The sequence below is a fragment of the Echinops telfairi genome, unplaced genomic scaffold (assembly GCF_000313985.2).
Source record: "Echinops telfairi isolate 266 unplaced genomic scaffold, ASM31398v2 ScPeMD7_7469;HRSCAF=8507_0, whole genome shotgun sequence".
Taxonomy (NCBI): domain Eukaryota; kingdom Metazoa; phylum Chordata; class Mammalia; order Afrosoricida; family Tenrecidae; genus Echinops; species Echinops telfairi.
The window spans coordinates 86,169,393-86,187,637 of NW_022111372.1; the positions used below are offsets into that span (position 1 = coordinate 86,169,393).

At 40.1% G+C, this 18,245-nt stretch overlaps 1 protein-coding gene across 4 annotated transcripts in view; it reads left to right on the top strand.

Moving 5' to 3' along the window:
- The first annotated feature begins 2,031 nt into the window (after positions 1–2,031).
- JAKMIP2 (janus kinase and microtubule interacting protein 2) overlaps positions 2,032–18,245 on the top strand; it is a 211,402-nt gene continuing 195,188 nt past the window's right edge. For 2 of the 4 annotated variants that reach the window (XM_045284603.1, XM_004696707.2), the window contains exon 1: positions 2,032–2,298. The gene's annotated coding sequence lies outside the window, so the exon portion shown is untranslated. The remainder of the gene's footprint in view (positions 2,299–18,245) is intronic. The other 2 variants (XM_004696705.2, XM_045284602.1) reach the window with 1 other exon arrangement.

Genomic DNA, 18,245 nt, shown 5'->3' on the forward strand with positions numbered 1-18,245 from the left:
TATTTATGGTCACTCTAAGTCAGAACGAACTCTGCTGAATGAACATGAGCATGACGTACAAATGGAATGCTAGAGGCACCATCTTCAAGCCGTGGGCTGTTCGCTCCAAACCCTGTGGTTTGGACCCACCAAACCGCTGGCTACCAAGGAGAAAGATATGGAAATGTTTTCATAAAGATTTAGAGCATTTAAAACTTGCAGTTTCCCCTTGTTCTGTTTGAACATCTGCTTCTTGGTTTATGTACATGTTTTATGTGAGAACAATAAAGTATTCTTGAATTGCCATTCTTCAAAGCCTTATCAATACTTTGTTATGAGCCACACAGTTGAATGTCTCTGTGCTACAATAAAGCATGGATGAACAACTTTCTGGTATTCTTTGCTTGCAGCAAAAATTCCATTTTTTATTAATATTGATATTTCTTGTTCCTCTTCTGAATTCAACTTGAATTTCTAGCCACATCCTTGCCAACATACTGTTACAATTATTTGCTAATAATCCTCAGAAAAAATATTTAATCTGTGTTATTAACTATTCTTTTCAGAAGTTTCTGTATTCCTTGGATTATCTTTTTTTGGAATGGGCTCCCAAGAGGACCTATTTCTGTCTGGTTGGCTTCCCAGGCTTTCTGAATTCCACAGCATAGAGAAGTGAGTGCTTCCAACGTTGCATCCCTTTTTAAAAACAGCTCCATTGTTATGTCACCAGTTTTTTTGTGTCTTGTTTTTCGCCACTTCAGTGCAACTTGTATTTCGTTATTCAATACCATTGGCTAGGGATCCTATCATTGAGAGGCAACAGTGAATCCCTCAAAGCCTCCATGTCTTTGCTGCCATCTTCATCTCTATCAGCAAACATCATCACAGCTATCAAATCCTAAGGGTTTTCTCACCTTATTTTCTTTTTCTGTGCCTGAAATGACTATGTTGCTCTCCCTTTGATTAAGAGATGGATATCGTGTAGTAACAGTAATAACAAATCCTTACCTCACTGCATGCCAAGTGCTTTTAGTGCCTTCCCTCCCTCCACCTTCGAAACTCCTGCTGCATGGGGTAGATAGATACCAGGGTCATTTATAATGTATAACCGTCTAGGAGCCAACACTCCTGATCCTGCTTTTCTTCTTCCTACAACACGTTGGCTGCCAGCTTGCCTGGTCGCTCCAACGGGGCATCTGTGACCAAGACATCAAACGCAAACCTCACTCGCAGGGAGTTTCTTCCCACTCACAGCAAAGAACATAGCATTGCTAAGAATTCCAGGAATATGGAATAGTCCAACAGTAAGGTTTGGGACTGTGTAACAGTGGTGCTACTAAGAAACACAGCTGTTCTAGGTGTTTCTGTTTTCTCTACTCCAGTAGCTTCCTTTGCCAGAGGGTACTAACAATTACCTTGAGGTCCTTTTCTGAGTGGGTGGGAGCTGAAGAAACAAGACCAGGTGACCCACCTGAGAACAAACCAGTGGAAGTGCCCAGGACTCAGGTTCCTGTTTTATTGCCCAGTCTAGCCGCACACTTTGGCTTTTCACAGCCTTCAGTGGTATTGAGTCAAAGATGCTATAAGCGACAGCATCTATTTCGAGTAATAGTAATTTGCTACCACACGATGTAGTCTCCCTTCTCATTTAAAACCTGATCACAAATCTAAATATTTTACTGGAAACAGCAAAGCAAGTGAAAACATTTCCTATGGTGTTTCATATGCTTCCATGCGGATTTCAGTGAAATTTTAATTATTCTCTTCCCTTGACTATCCACCCTTGTCCCATTTTTTTTTCTGGAGACCCCAAGTCCAGCGCAGAAGAGACCAAGATCATCTCGGAGGGGGGCAGCACCAATTCTCTCCCCAGCCCCTGCAGTTTGCTTCACGCATCTCCCCTCCCACTTAGTCTGGCCGCTTCCCATTGGCCATTGTCATGACAACCACCAGCTGCCGGGCCAGGCAGCCTCTACCGCAGCAGGGGTGGGGCCGTGGGGGAAGGGGAACGGGAGGAGGAGCCCGAGGAGGTGTCTGCTGCAAGTTCCTGGCTGCTCCGGAGCTCACCCCATCCTCCGAGAGGGAGGAGGCCCAAGTGGTGATGCTGCTGCGCCCGTGGGCTCTGCTGCCGGTACTCTAGTGGGGCTAGAAGGGTGGTTCCTATCCGCACCATCGCCAACCTGAGACGAACAGGGGAAGAAAATCCCAGCAGCCGCTGCTGATGTTGGGTTCGCAGGCTGCATTCGACTGGGTTACAAGGAAAATGGATTCAGTTTGCATCTCTCACTGCTTTCCACAGCTTCTCCGGGTCTCAGCATGGTGAGTAGGAGGCAGTGGGGCCAGCTTCATGATTTAGCGTGGTATTATATGGCCCGCGTCTACGTTCGTGGCCTGGACTTGAACAATGACTCCCATCCTGTAGACTGGGAGAGAGAGACGTGGAGACGGAGATAGGGATGGTGAGGCATGTTGCCAGGAAGAGAGGAGTGAGGAGGCATCCGCTTGGGTTTAAAAAAAATGTTGCTGTGATTTTTATCTTGAATTGGCCCAGGATGCAGATGGCGCCCCTTGATTCCATTCCTCCTGGGCTTAGCAGGAGAATCGGGGTTGGAAAAAGCGCTAACATCGAAAAATGGGTGTAAGAAATCGTTTTTATTGGTAGCTCTCACATACAGGGTTGGGCCTTCCTCATTTGATGCCTTCTAAGCCTCTCAACCTAATTTAAAGGTGCTTTTTGCTTATCTCCTTTATTGCTAAGAAAAGGTGGTGCCAGAATTTAGCGTTCTATACCATATTCTAATGTATTTGACCTAATCTTTTTGTGGAAACAATTTGTCTAATGCAGTTTTATTTTTAGTGTGAGATATGATGGTGAACATATGAATGTGTATACCTTATGCATGTCATATATACACGTTACTTAGCATTTGCATTCCATTTATAGAGCATATTTATATGCACAGTGCGCTTTGCAATCATCTTTATGAGGTATAAATGAGCGTGCATGCTTGGAGGTAATTGCATAATTTCGAAACTGTCTCTGGTTTGTATTATTATTCATTGGCTTCATTTGGATTAATGTGAGATTTATTCTTGTTATTGTGCCTCAGTTTCATGGTGACCAATTAGGACAGATGCCTGTCATTCGATCTGTGTCATAGCACTACATGTGAATTCAGAGCCTGCCTCTTTTCTTTATTTTTAATTGGGTGTGTGAGGGGTGATAATGAGGGTCCAGAATTTTCAGTAATGGGAAAGGGAGGTGGCTTGTGGTATTTTTTGCATCTAGCATATTGCCAAAAGAATGTTGAAACAAATCCGCTTTCTTGAAATTCCACCCAACCTTGTCATGTTGGTGCGCCTTGTGTCCCAGGCAGCAGCGCTGAGCTGGAAGGTGAAGTGCACTCCTTTCATTTCATCGTGTGCTGTTTGGGATCATTCCTTCAGTGTCCAGGCACCATTTTACAGTTCTCTCAAATGATGCATTATGGGTCTGCTTCTGTAAGTGGTTAAGTGGGAAATGGGATTGTTTTGAAAATCTAGGCGCTCCCAAGTAACCTAGCCATTTCCAAATTAGCCTGCTTATACAATGAAATGAAACAGGAGTGTGAGCAAAGCTTTGCAGGGAAATGTGTGGCTTGGAGCTCAACAGGGCAGCTATTGTAGTTTACAAATGCTTACTGGGGTCTGCTTGACCTTTATTATTGCCAAGGCTTTAAAGCAGCTCAGGAGACTAAAGATGCCTGAGATGAGTAGGGTATGCTGCTCCATTACCACCCAGGATAATGGATTTCATTGAATTAAAGCCAGAAAAATCCTGGCAGGTAAGTTGTGTTAGTAATAATACATTCATCTTAAGGATCAGTTTTAGCCATCAATCTCCCCATTAACAGCATCATTGGCAGTGCAGACATTTTTTTACCATGTAAAATTACCCTGTTGTTTTAGTTTTCCACTTAGAATTTGTACATTTATTTGGCTCAGGCTAATGGTTTAATCTCCCTCAAAATAGTTGTTCTTTTTGCTTTCTGTAGGGGATGGCTCTCTAGTGATATGGAAAGAATGGATTTAATATACCCATGGCAACTTGTGTGTTATGTCCATTAACAACTGAAAATCTTGCTACCATGTACCGGGTACCATGTGTTAATAACAAAGTAGGGCAAGGAGAGGAGTTTTGAGCTTAGATGTCATGTATAAAAAAATTTTATAACACATTATGTCCTGGATCTGCTAATGAAAACTTTTGAATTCCAGAAATTAAATTGTGTATATCCACCGCAAAATAATAGATAAACAGTAAGATATCTGGGTAGTTCACCCTGTTTCATGCAGTAAAACTAGAGCTCCTGGGGCTTTGTGTTTCTTTCCTTTGTGTTGAGTTTGAGACGTTGGATAGATTTTTTATAGATGAAGGTCTTCTCCCCGGTGGTGTTGGTCTCTCAGGTAGGTGATCAGATCCTGATGAGCATAGACTACTAGGTCTGGCCTTCACAACCTAAGATGACTGATTATATGGCCTTTGCCCAGGGACCAGAGAGAAGTGAAGTTATGTTTAATAGATAGGAAGTTCAACTCTCTGAGGGGAGATAAGGGCACTGATGGATTCATTTGAACAAAAGAAAGCAAGAATTGACTATCATTGGCTTCAGATAAACCAAGAGTTTTATATCAGATAGTTTATTGCTATTCCTTGGAGACCCGGAATATGAAAAATGGGCTTCTATAGCAATAGAAAGAATGAAAACTTAAAAAGTAAAATGTAGAGTTGTCTGATGGTATGTGTGAGCAAATAGGGAGCCCGAGAAAGAAGGCTCTTCTTTCAGCGAGACTTCCAGATAGAGGATCTAAATATGTGTTTGTCTAGCATGGACTATAGTACTTGACAGAGAACTTCTCTGACTTTTTGTAGATCAAACGTTCTGTTTGAGAGTACACCTTAGTGTTTAACTTTTGGCATGTCTACATCTATCGCAATGACATCACTTTATAATGGGCAGAGTTTGGATATTTTTGAAGAAACTGATTGGTTATCTGCCTGTAGAGGTTATATGGACATAAGAACTTCCCGGATTCAAGGGACCGAACATAGGCCTGTTCATAAAAGCTCCTCTTTCTCAGCCACTTTAGGCAATGAGTGGCTTATTTCAACCCCCAAACTCAAACTCATTGCTGTTGAGTTTATTCTGACTCCTAGAGGCCTTGCAGGACAGGGTAGAACTGCCCCTGTGGATTTCCAAGACGTAACATATTTGTGGGAGTAGAAAGCCTCATCTTTGCTAAAATTATTCCTTGTTAGAGAAATTTGAAGTAAAAACTTTTTTCCACATTTCATTTAGTAGGGTCTAGATTCAGTAAAACTTCTGAAAGCTGGAGTCTGTGTTACCGAGTGAGCGTGTCACAGAAGGGAAACAGCTATTTCGCACTAGTGGAGAATGAGGGTAGAGAAGAGCAAAGCCTAAAGTGCCATCAAGTTCCAGCTCCGACAGGATTTATTCTCATTCGAGTCACGCCATTGATGTAAAAAAATATATATATCTTACCAGAGACACATACAAGTTATTGTTCATATGTGATGGTTAACAGACGACCTAATTGTACTCATTACATTTATACTCCAGAACTCTTGGGGCCATACCATGCTGGTAGGTATATGAATTATTTGGGGTGGTGTTTAAGTCTTTAGTAAAACTTGTTATTTTGTGTAAAACACACATGTAGCCCTTTAATTTCTTCAGATGACCTCAGAACATCTTTCAGTTTTGTGCACATCTTTCATCTTTCAAGAAAACATTTGGGGCGCTAAGGGTGCTTTCTACAGTTTTCATTGGTTCATAAAATCATCATAATAAAAGAAAACCAAATTTGTCACATAGATTTCCATGTAGATAACAACTGGCTTTTTCTCTGAGACAAAAATAAATTAACTAGGCTTCTATTTGGGTATTACACACAGAGGTGGCTTACATTTTTCCATTGGTATATCCCCACCACTATTCTATCAAGTGAAAATATGTTTTCCAACAAGGTGAATCAATTGACCCACCAATATTTGTAGAGCTCTTATATGACTAGCTCAGTTTGCACATGGACGTCCTTAGGGAGATAAGATAAACACACATCTAATAATTAATGAAGAAAACAATATAGCTGTGGTAAGTACCATTACTACACTTGATATTCATTCAGGCATACCTGTAACAACCCGCACTTGTGCCAGGTGAAAATTTGTCAGAAAAGGCACACTCACGTGTTTTCCACTAAAACGAATGACAAAGAAGTGGGAAGACTGAACCGTGTCCATGGCTGGAAACGCGTGGGATCTGGAGCTCAAGGCAGCCCTGTGCTGTCCCTGCTCTCCCAGGTTTTACTGCACTGCTGTGCAGTTCTCAGTGCCGGTTTCTGTTTTCTTTTATATTCACAACAGTTCTGTCGTGCTAGTCTCCTAAATTCTTTTACTTGTACTTTTTGGTGAAAATATACCCTGCCAAACACACACCAATTCAATAGTTTCATTTACAACTCAACAATATTGATTTTATTCTTTGAGATGTGCAACATAATTATTTCAAATAAATGGAAACAGTCTCAGAGAGAGAGACTTGTTAAAGGTTCTGTGTGATAAATGGCCTTCTCCTCATTGAGATCTACGTCCCAGGAGCCTGTGTGCCGTGTTAGAAAATGTAGCAAATTACCCTCCTGATTGAAATTTGAAAATGTAAAATACAATCAATCTATATTGAGTTTGACTCATTTTTATTTGAATATTTTAGGTGCCATGATTTATTTTCTTTTGGACCATATTGAATTACTCCAAGTAGACCAAGTGTGTGCTTAGGGCATTAGGAAAAAAAATAGTGTACACACAAAAACAATATTTTTGAGAAAGTACGTGATGCTTGATATTTCAAAAATATGTAGGAATATTTGTCTGGAGGAAGAAGGAATCAAATCCCTCTGCACTAATTGTGCAATTATTTTATAACTGTTATTTTTATTTGTAGTTGCATAGAGGCTGGAAGGTAACATACATTTTGGTAAAAAATACATCACTGATATGTCCCACACAAGTTTCTCCCTACTTGCCCTTAAAAGTTAAAACAATATTAAATCTTAAATGCAGATCAGTTCAGTGATGTTCTGATTTCTTCCCTGGACAAACACTTCTACACTTTTCTGAAATAACAAAAATCAAAATTATTTTGGGAAAATTAAAATTATTTAACTTTTTGGTGTCCTCTTTTTTCCCCTCCTTTAATGCCTACGTACACATATTGTGCCAAAGACCAGCTCATTCTCTCTGAATCATTTCAGAAAAGTCTTCTCCATAATTAATTAGCTTGCAGTATAAGTAAGACCTGTAACACTGACAACATTTTGTTTAAAATCCACATTTACCGATATAATTCTTGTTTTTTCTTTTAGTTTTTCTCAAATTAAAAAATTATATATCCTTATTGGTTGCAAAAAAAGATCTTGCAGAAATGTTTAAGTAAAGATGAAAATAATTTGTAGACCCACCAGGCAATCATTTTGGTCTGTAACCTTCTAAGGTTACTTTCTATGTGCACATAAAAATAGATCCGTATCCCCATTTTTAAGGTTTTAAATTTTTTCTTTCAGTTTATATAATATAGCCACCTTTCCATGTCAATACATGTATGTCTACTGTGATTTTAATTTGTTTGTTTTTTCCCTCAGGGTGGGAGGTGACTTTCTTTATATGTTGCTTTTAAATACTCCTGAGAATACAAGCACAGGTAGGGTGTGCTTGATTTACAGTAGCTGAGAGTCAATCATTAATTTCAGGAAATATGAGCTTGTGTTACCCTGACCTGCCCCTGCAACTCACAATGGGTATTACATTAACCCTGGTCATCTCTGTCTGCTGATAACGAATGAGTTCAGATCCAAGTCACTTAAGTCCTACTCAAACCACCATCAACTCCACTCGGTTCATACATCAGCAGCAACTGAAAAATAAAAACAAAGGAAACACAAGCGGTGTCCTGCGTTTTTCTGCTCTGTGACCACTCGTATTCTTTATAGAAGCACATTTAAGCAGCATCACTTAGCTGTCATGAGCTCTTGGAATAAGCCAAGATTATGTTTAGCACCTTTTCACTATAATTTCCCAACATCTATATAGTTTTGAAATGAAAGCTCAGTCTTCTGACCATTTTCCCTTAAGTAAACAAAAGGGAATGATAGTCTGCACTCCGTGGAGAGGTTTCCCTGAGTGTATCTCCCTGGGAACTCTGTCCCTGCACCACGTGCGCTTCCGCATGGCCTGTCTCAAAGGTTGGAATTAGGAAACCAAAGCCCCGGCTATCGAGTGGATTCTGATGCCTGGCGACCCTAGATGAGGTTCTGCGACTGTAATTCTTACGGAATCCTCCTCCTTCCCCCTCGGAGCTGCTGGAACCACTGGCTTTGCAGTTAGCAGCCCATTTTCTTGTTTTGAGAGCTTCTTTGCCCTTTATTGGTTGTAAACTGTGTAAGGCAGGCACTGCTTTGTTCAGTGATCAATACAATCACTTGGCACAGCATACGTGCTCAATAAATAGTAGCTACGGACTGAATGACTGCAAGGATGGCCCCTGAAAGACCTCCAGCCTGAGACGGACGGGTTCTTTGGACCGTGGTCTGAATTCTTTTATTTTTGTCTGTAAAGCAAATGGATTGTGTGCATATGTGTGATGTGCTCAGGATGTGCTTAAGCTTTAAGTCAGGGGAAACAAAATCGTCAAGGATAAATTACAGCCCTTAAAACCCATCATTCAGGCAGTTTGCTACACGCTAAAACATAACTGAAAAGTCTGTGAGCGTGGCACTGGCTTCTTTAATTCTTTTTTTTCAAAAATTGAAATTGATGTCAAAAATGGCAGAATCATTAAAGAGATATCTCTGAAACCACTCAAATTTACAAAACAAATGAACAATGTAACTATTAATAATATTCAAATTTTGTGATAAGCATTGACAAAAACTTTGCTGTTTTAGAAGTCAACCAAATACACAAACGATTCTTTCACATTCATACCCAGGAATAAAGATGAAACGGAGATGAGAGGCAGTAGCGAACACTTGGAAATCCAGCATTCAAGCAAACAACCGATAGGGACTGCAGCCGCAGTTCAGTGAGAACAAGCCTGTGACAACAGCTATCGCTGTGCTAACTACCTATGTTTTCTGTTTCCTCGTTTGGCATCTCATCAAACTCACAGCATGCACTACAAGTTTTGAAATTTTGGAGTCTAACTACTGTTAAAATATACATAGCCAACCAAATCTGACTGAATTTGGTTGACATTATGTGGTTTGAAAACAATTCATTGGTATTATTTTTAAGAAAGCAACTTTGCTGAGATTATGGCGCTACAGATGCCCTGTGAGCATCTGCTCCAGAAGAGAAGGTGATATTTTCAGCACGCCTTCTGCTCCGCACTGGAAGTGTTCCACTAGAAGATGCTACCCAGGACAGCCACAGGGAAAATGTCAACCGAGCAAATGCTTCTCGCCACATTGCTTATCTGGCGCTTCTTGTGCAGCATGCATGGAGATGAAAACCGCTGGACAGAATATTGTAAAGGCATACGTTCTGTACAATTGGGCTTCTGTGGCCGGCCACCAGGGAGTCAGTGGGTGGTCCGCCTCTGTAATGCTGTACAGCTTTGGAAGCTCTTGGAGCATGGTCTCTCTGGGTGGCAGTCAACTCAACAGCAGGGGTACCAATAAACCATCTTTTTTAAAAAGCAATGGATAATAAGTTTTTATATAAGGATGGCCAGTCTGGGCAATTAATTAAAAATCAACATTGAATTCATAAACTGCTAACATTGCTACGTTGCACTAAGAAGTCAGAAAGATTTGGGTATTATGAAGGTAACCCAAACTTGGCTTTATATTATTTTTATCTTACTTGAAGTATCAAGTAGATCTTGGTATTATTGGGGTTGCTCCCTGTTGTGCTTTGCTCTGGTTACCTAGACCCAGAGGAAGAATTGCTACAACTTCACCAGCTCAGTCTATGTCTCCCTAAGGGGAGTTTTAAATGGTAGCGAATTAACACTAAAATGAATTTTAAAAAATATTAGATAACATGGTTTTTAGTTATGTTAAAGAAAACATTTGAATGATAACTTCCTTTTATTCTCAAAGCACTTCTCTTAATAAAGCATCTGCAAGGTTTAGAATTCATAGTATTTTGGGGTCAGATGTCTAAAACTTTTGGAATAAATAAACACAAACTCTATTTAAAAATATATATCTATATCTATTTAGTAACACAGAGTCCCTTCCCCCTAATTGATTTTTACAGCATGGCAATGGTTTCCCCATATGTTCTCTTTATAGCTAGATTGCCTGAATTTTAGACCTCACAGGGTACACGATACTACACCCCGAAGCAGAAAACATCAGCCTGCAGCAAGGGACATTGATTCTTCATCTCTGTGTGACCGTGAGGATTTTCCCTCAATAGATTTGAAAGGGCTCATTCTCCCAATGCCTGCTTTAGTATACCTGATTCATGCTATTGCTCTTGCCTACAGCTTAGACCACATGTGCTTCCCAAGCCATTTAACTGCGATAGAGAATTTTATCTATTTCCCCTTTACCTGCATTTATGGTTTTTGAAATTGAGCCTAAGTGGCTTAGGCAAGGCCCTGGAAGATAGAAAAGAACACGATTAATACGTTCAGTCTTTGGCCAATGCCTTACTGACTTTTCACTAACGTTGGTATCGTTTGTAAACATTAACTGTCCAAATTTATCTCATAGAATCCTCTTGCTTTGAAACATCCATCTTTGGTTGTAGAGTCAACTGGAGCCTAAACAGCTTTTCATGGTGCCATCACGAACGGTGTTCTTGGTGTCCTGAAACGCTGTTTGACTAATGGGAGGATCCTTATGACAAAACTTCCTGTAAGACAATCATGCGATGAAAACACGCTCTCCTCTCTCTGGATCAAGCTGGAGAGTGTTCAGGCTTGAGACGGACTCGTCTCTACCCTTTAGAAGAAAATGTGGACATTCATTGTGTAGCATTTTCCTTACGGTCAAATAAAATAATTTATTCCAACAGTGAATGGGATAGCAATGGCTTTATTAGTAACAAGGATATCTGACGTGTCCTGGATAGAGTATAAAAAGAAGGAAACAAAACAATTTAACTCTATATACATTTTTTCTTTAAGGAGAGAGATTGAAACAAAGAGGAAGTGATGAACTTTATGAGGACCTAACTTCTGTTATGCTTTGCCAGTTTTGATGTCCTCATAGTTGGGTGAAGCAGGCATTGTTCTTCCCGTTTTGCAAGAGGATAGTGAAGGTCCGTGATGGGCCTATTAATTAGAACTGAGATTCCAATACATTTTATAACATAGTTCAAAACTGGAGCCCTGTGAACTGGACATAGCTCAAACCAAAGACAAACTCACTACCAAAGAGTTGATGCCAACTCAGAGAGACTTTTAGGTCATGGTAGAACTGCACCTGAGAGTTTCTGAGACTAATGTGTCGTGGGAAAAACAGCCCCATCTTTCTCTCAGAGTGTAGCTGGTGCTTTCCAGTCAATGCGTCACCAATACACCACCCAGACCTCCGTGGACTTAGTTTCAGGGACATGTGTATAAGCATGTGTAAAGCACTTACTCAAATAAACAATTTGTGCATCCAGCCCACTATTTTAAAAACATCTGCCCTCTGCCCCAGAATCAATTTGGACTCACGGATTCCTGCAGGACAAAGTGGACTTCCTCCTGGGGTTTCTGAGGCAGGACCTCTTCATGGAAGGAGATAACCGTATAAAAAGATACATATACACCAACATTTAAAACGTTATTTTCAAAATTTTATAATCTTGATATCTATGCATATTTAAATCTGAATGTCTGCCTCCTCTTCAAAAATAAATTTGGCAACAGTAACCCATATTTTTGCATGACAAACACAATGAACATTGAGTTTCAAAGCTTCCTTTGGGTGAATATTCTCTATGGATCTCTCAGTTATCAGCGGAATCAGTTATTAGGTGCCTTACCTCAACAAACCTCACATTAATCACTGGTCTAGAAGGGATGCCCTGCCTTACTGTGCGATGCCTGCTGTTTACACTCACTCACTGCCATAGACTAGGCCAGGCCAACTCAGCAGCCCTGTAGGACAAGGAGGGTTTCCAGGTGTAGATAGTCACGCGCACATGCGCTCACGTACTCACGCACTCACACTCACACATTCACTCACTCACTCACGCACTCACGCACGCACTCACTGTCATGCACTCACAGTCACTGCTTACAGGAGTAGATATTTACTCCCTCTCTCCCTCCCTCCCATCAAGTCAATTCTGACTCACAGTGACACCATAGGACAGATAGATCTGCCACCTGTGAGTTTCTGAGACTGTAACTCTTTGCAGGTGTGGAAAGCCTCGTCCTTCCCCTAAGGGGAGGCTGGTAGTTTTGAACCTTAGGCTCTGCCTATCACAACCCAACTCATAACCACTGTGCCATGAGAGATTCTCCCAGGGTAGTTTGAAGCAAAGCAAAGCAAAACAACACAAAACAGCAACACAACAGTACTATGATCTATGGTATGGCCCCAATCACAATTGACTGACATTTCCTGCTATGCTCTTGAGATAGCTGGGTTTTTTTTACACTGTTTTGCTCATTTTCACCCCCCTGTGTCACATTATTTTCCACTTAAGCATTCTTTATCCCTTCCAAAAGATTTAGATTTCACGAATAAACAGCTGAAAAACATAAAGACTAATCCTGCAAACAAGGATCTGATAACAATGAACTATCTGTATAGTATTTAAAGCTGGTGACCTGGTTTTGGGGCAATCCACAATGACATTACAACATATAATTGGAAGCTTCCAGTATTTCCTCTATCAGTTTTTATCTCCTTCATAATTAGTAGATTAAAACATTTTCCCACAATTAGTATGTTTTTAAATACTGCCAATTTACGTTATGATGGATATACAAATACTTCAGTTAAATTCTCATAACAATATTGGTGGGACACATTGCATTTATTACCTCATATCATTTATAATTATCATCAGGGAAAAGTTCAGCACACCTACTTGTGTTTATAATCACAACCTCTGAGCGACAAAGATATGTATGTGAATGTACATTTCCTTACTTTGGAATTGTTCAGCTCTATAAATTGTTGCCCTCAAATAACCAGCTGACTCGTAGGTTGTGAATGAAGATTAAAAAGCTATGACCGGATCTGTTTGTGCTAACACATGTAATAGAACATCTCTGTTCTTTGGCTTATCTTTACCACGCCCTTCCCACTCACCTGCAAGCAATGCCGGCTAATGTATGCTTGTCTGTATACTTATTTCTCATTTATTGAGTCTCTCGTTAAAGGACATTTTGTATTTACAGTGATATCTTAAAAGTCTATTCTCACATTAATGCTATACGTGTGACAGTAATGAATGTCAACGTTTGAAGCAAGGGTAATGCTGGCTGAGATGGTTAAGGTGCTATGTCTGTGTGGCTGGACCGTGATTCTCATGGGGCTAGCAGTTATGTAATGGTATAACATAGCAGTTATGTAATGCTGTAGTAGTGCTCGAATTTTTTAATCTCATGTTCAGCCTCCATTTTTACATAATGCTGATTTTCACATAATGATCTAATCTTTGGAACCCAACCATGTGGACAAATGAGGAGTGTGCGCATATAGAAACAAAGAAACCAAGAGGTTTGGGTTTGGAATTGATGAAATAGCGCTCATGCCTTTATTCTCACCATTCTCACCAACACCGTATCATCTTCCGAGAAGTTCCTCAAAACAAAATATCTATCGGCGTCTGGCTGTTAGCTGTGGTCCTGTCTGGGGTCGCCAGGAGTCAGTAGCAATTGAGGGCAAGCAGTGTGATGCTCCTTTTTCCCTATCTGAAAGGAACTTATGTTTTTAAAAGGCAAATGACCAAATTGAAATAGTACATACAGCGCACATGTAGCCATTTTAAGATGTACACAAATAGCACTGAAACTCTCTACTGTTGTCTCTGTTTTTGAGAATTGATCTCTGTGGCTTCTACTAAATAGATCTAAACTATTAAGGCACATATTCAAAGGGTAATTTTGAATCAGTATCCAATTCTTACTCTTTTATATGGCTTTCATTTGAAGACCCAAATATCCCAAGGGTTGCATCAGTAAATAGAAATTAATGGGACCTATAGTATACTCTGTAGAAAAATCCAGGTGAAAATTTATCTAAAATATTTATTTCAAGATATATTTAGTTATTATTCACTGTCTAGATGCACTAAAGTCACTACAAAGTTTATACCAACACTCTTTGAAATAAGTAATACTAGCCCTCTTCAACATGTGATTAAGCTACGGTTTATTGAGCTAAAGCATCTTATGGCCTCATCAAGATCATTCACCTAATAACTGATGGAGCCAGAAGGTGCACTCTAATCTACCTGACCCTAAAGTTGGTCCAAAGTAATAAGCTAAACTCTCAGAAAATATATAGAACACAATTGTTCCCCTGAAAATAAATGGACACGAACAGCCATGCAATTAGTTTTTAATGCTAACATTATAAAATATTAATTAAGGCTCCATACTTTGTAAGACTGGAAACGCTCTGCTGACATGTACTCTAAAGAAAAACCCTTATTTAGTCGTAATTTCCTCAGTGAGGAAAGAAAAGGGCTGAATAAGTCTTAAAACATTTGGAGACTTCGTGTTTCCGTGACTCGTAAAGAGAGCATGCATATGTTGTATGTATTTATACAATATACTTCAGAATCTTTGACTATTTGAAACACAATTTTAAGTACTCACTGCATATACCGGGAAAAAAGAAGACATAATACTTGGTGAAGTAGGAAAAGCCTCATTGCCGTTCAGTTGGTTCCGACTCATAGCAACCCATTTGGGAGTAGACGACCTCATTTTTCTCCTTTCAAGGGGCTAGCAAGTTTGAACCGCCCACCTTGTAGTTAGCAGTGCTCGGCTAACCAGCGAGTGTCCCCTGTGGTCAAGTAGAAGGCCATCAAAAAGAGGAAGCCCCTCCCTGAGACGTGCTGACACGGTGGCTGCAGCAATGGGCTCACGCGTGACAGTTGTGAAGCTGACGCAGGTTCGCCTGTGCTGTGTTCTGTTGTCCGTCAGGTCCCTCCCTCGCCGTCAGTGCTGCCTTGCAGGAACCTGTGCACGACGACTCAAATGTTTAAAAACAACCAAACACAAACAAACAAACAAAGACTACATACTTTTCCTTCTATTTTTTTCAAGGAATAGATTAGCCAGATGCATTTTTGCGCTCTGCGTTTGCGTTTTGTTTTGGTAAAATAGACTTTGCCATTCCAATTACCCTTCAGTGCGTGCTTCCTTGTCATTAGTCATATTCACCACGCTGTTCAAGCGTCATTTCTCTCCATTTAGAAAAGGCTTTCAGCACCCCAAGCAGAAACACGCACCCCGCCTCCAGTCACCTCTTCCCCACGGATACCCGTTGGTCTCAGTGCCTTTGCCTCCTTTCAATCTTTTATATAAGTAGAACCTAGCACGTGTGTCCTTCTGAGCCGGACATTTCACTTAGCATTTGCTATGTTTATGACAGTTCTGTTAACTATAAACATTTTCTTCTCATCTTTCTGAGGAAAGTCAATTCTGGAATTGCACAATTCCAGAGCACAATCGCACAATTGACTGAGCAGCACAAATCCCAGAAGTCACTCTGCTGTGAACAATACAGTTCTGTCATCTTATAGTTTCCATGGAACTAATTCAGGCAACTTAGCATTTCTGTTTTGATATTTAGATTCTAGTGAATGACGGGGGGTTTGACAGTAGCAGTTTTATGGGAAAGCAGGTTGAAACCTTGATTTGTTTTTCTTTATATGGATCAGAAAAAATACATATATTCGTTATACGCACACACATACAAATAAAGAGTTCTAAAATAGAGTGGCACACTTTTTATGTATGAAATGTAGGAAAAATGTGTTGATACTCTTCATTACCAAATCTTTAAATTGAAAAAGAGAAGGAGATGATACATGAAAAGTCACGTAAGGAGCTGAATAAATGTTCACAGAATCCTGGAACTAAAATGTCTATATGCATTTTATTGTTAGGTTTACTGATTTCACTTAGGAACTAATGAAGAGATATAGTTAGATCTGGCCATTTAGCAAAGATCCAAATAACTCTTAAAAAAGTCAGTGCAATGGTTATTAATTAGAATAAATAGCATGAGCTCTTAAGAATATTAAATTATAATCACTATGTTTGAGTTTTTAGGGACAGAAATGTATAACAATAAAGAAATATTTCATTGGTAGTTTTTTAATTTAAAGGATTTTTTGTGGGGAGGGGTCTGGTCCACCAAAATATCTTTTATACTTTAGGGAGTGTAAAGTGATAACAGATGTTTTAGAATTGAATTAGCTAATAGTCATCAACACACTTAAAATTGTTACATACATTTAGCAACTAATGCCCTCATTTAACAAATATTACTGAGTTCTTTCTATAATTCGCATGCTATGCCAGACAAACATGTTGCTCTTTTGTTTTTTGGTGCCATCAAGTTGGCTCCGACCCCTAGTGACCAGATGCACAAGACACAAAACACTCCACAGTCCTGCGCCACCCTCGCGATTGGTTCTGTGCCCAAGCAGCCACCGTGTCAATCCATCCCATTAAAGATCGTCCTCTTTATCGAACATGCTGTCCTGCTCTAGGGCCTGGTCTCTCCTAACAGCGTGTCCAAAAAGTCTTGCTGTCTTTGCTTCTAAGGAAAACCTGGCCTTACTTCTTCCAATACAGATTGGCTTGTCTTTTTAGCAGTCTGTGGTACCTTCCACATTCTTCTCCAGCAACATAATTCAAATGCACAGACAAACATTTGCCTCTGCATACATCAGATTCAAGTGAGGAACACAAATAAAAATGAGAACTCAGTAAGCAAGTTGTAAAGTACATTAGTGCAAGATAAGCAGTTTTGAAAAAAATGGAGGAGGATAAGGACTGGATGCCTCTGTGTATATGTGGGTGGGGCAAGAAAGGACTGATGAGATTTTAATGCAATGGTAAGCAAGTATCTCATTGAACAGGAAACAATTGCACAAGCCTTGAAGAAGGCAGTGGTGTGCACCTGCCAATGGTTGAGGAAAGAGCCCTGCAGGGACACTGGGTAGCACTGAAGGTGATGGGAACGTTCTTGGCAAGTTGGAGAAACATTGAGAAGGCCAATGTGGCTGAAGTAGGAAAATAGCCAGGGCAATGGGAAGGTGGATGATGTCAGAAAGCAAGAGGAAACATGGGGAGGGAGGGAGTGGACTTTAGGAACAGGCTGTGAGCAATCACACTCTGGGAAAAATTTCATAAGGAAATAGTAATGATGTGAAAGACAAAGGTTTATGGATACATTTGTAATACTTCGGGGAAATTCGAAAGCATAATCCATGTACAATTGTGGTCAATGAACTTTTTGACTTATCCCAAATGTAGAACGCTATCGCCCTTTAAATATTATGTTGTAGAAAAATGAATAATGAAATGTAAATCCTAACCTGAGAATAACTAGTTCTTATGACATGGCCCTGGTCAAGACTTACCCTCATGGAGGGATCGCTGCGTATACCGGTGGTATCAGATGGTGCCCTGCTATCAGAAAGAATAGTGACCAGGATCATCAATGCTTGTCTTAAAATAAGCAGCAATCTAAATGAGATGTCATCTAAGTCCACGATTCAAAAATTCAAATAATAAAATCCAAGATGAGATGAGGGAATTGTGTGACAGTTTAAATTTTGAGCACCCAGTTTTCAGAAAAGGACCTGATGAGGCTGTACTGCTATCTGCAGGGTCAGCTGTTGGAAACACCAGCCACAGAGGAAGGAGGGAGCTTGCTAGTCCCATAAAGAGTTACAACCTTGGAAGCTCACGTGGGGGAGCTCTACCCTGCCTGATAGGGTCGCTATGATTTGGCATTGACTCGATGGCAGTGAATTATTATTATTTTTTGATTGTTCAGAAGGCTGTGGATGACAGGAAGTCCAAAATCCATTTGCTGAGATTAAGCCTCCATTGTCTTTCCTTAGACCATTGGTCAGGAATGTGAACAGCCTCGCCTTCAAACAGAGGGCATCAGAAAGCAAATTAATGCAGATATAGTTAGGTTGAAATTGAACATTAAAAAAAAAAATTTAAACATTTTATTAGGGGCTCATACAACTCTTATCACAATCCATACACACATCA